Here is a 1,344-nt window from a genome sequence, read left to right on the forward strand (position 1 = left end):
TTTTTGGGCCCCCGGGCCTCTAGTCTATATATATAAAAGGCTAAGCGACTGTCCGACTGGTAGCTATGATGCTCCCTGACCACCAGGGGGCAGATGCTCAATACAGGAGCTGCCAAGCTGCAGTGACTTGGCAGCAGCAGTTCTTGGGTGATGCATCTGGAACCAGAGAGGAGGGAGCCCGATTCCAGAGTGCATCACCCGAGAACCACCCTCTTGCCATCCGGGACCCCTCAGGGGATGTCAGAGAGCCAGTTTTGGTCAGATCCCTGCAGGCCAGGCCGAGGGACCCCACTTGCTAGAGGGACCCCGCTCACTTTGCAGATGCCTTTCGAGCCACGGCATTGCCCCAGGTGTGGCCGGCCGGGGAGGGACCGAGGGAGGTTGGCTCCAGGGCGTGTCCAGCCTGTCTCACCCAGTCCCACCCCACCAGCCACCTTCTAATTAATTTCCTTTCAATGCACACTAATCCATGCACCAGGGCACTAGTGTTTAATAAACAACAAGGCTTGCCTAGATTCAGCCTCTGATTTTCAACAATTAATTTGAATATGTAAAATCTTACATTTTGGCCCAGGCTGCATGACTCAGTGGTTGCATGTTGACCTGTGAACCAGGAGGTCACAGTTTGATTCCCAGTCAGGGCACATGCCTGGGTTGTGGGTTCAACTCCCAATGGGGGTATGCAGGAGGCAGCCGATCAATGATTTTCTCTCATGTTGCAGAAGACCAGAGAAAAACCAAGCAATGCTTTAGAGAAAAGGAGTTACACTGTTTATTATGCCGGCAGACTCAGTGAAATAACTTCCCAAGTCTGAGCAAAGTAATATGCAGGGAGCTTCTCTTTTATATCTTTCTGGTGTTTTTGTCCTTCAAATATGGACTATGCTTCTGGTCCTTTTCGCGGGCTTTGCCAAAAGGCACCAGGTGTTGGGAGTCTCCAGGCCATATCTAATGTGTCTGGCCTGGTGCCAGCACTAATAACACCCCCCCCACACACACACACACCCCGGGGCTGTACACTGTTCACAGTTTATGGCCTCTGTGAAATGTGAGCATTTAGATAACAGGTTCTCCAAGACCAGTTTCTGGGAAAGAGGCAATGACTTAATTACAAGTTATCAAACATGTACACTGGGCTTGCTGGCACAGATTCAGATTGCTAGCCCTCCAAATATCAGGGTTACATTGGAATTAACCTTTTTAGCCTTCTCATCCCCCCCACACCCTCCACCACCGCCTTGTCCCACAAGTTTCTCTTAGCCTTATGGTACAATGACTATGGGATGTTATGATGAACAGGCACAACGACCGCTCTTAGCTGCTTCCTGCTGATAAGGGGTGATG

The sequence above is a fragment of the Myotis brandtii genome, unplaced genomic scaffold (genome assembly GCF_000412655.1).
Source record: "Myotis brandtii unplaced genomic scaffold, ASM41265v1 scaffold687, whole genome shotgun sequence".
In the NCBI taxonomy this organism is placed as follows: Eukaryota; Metazoa; Chordata; class Mammalia; order Chiroptera; family Vespertilionidae; genus Myotis; species Myotis brandtii.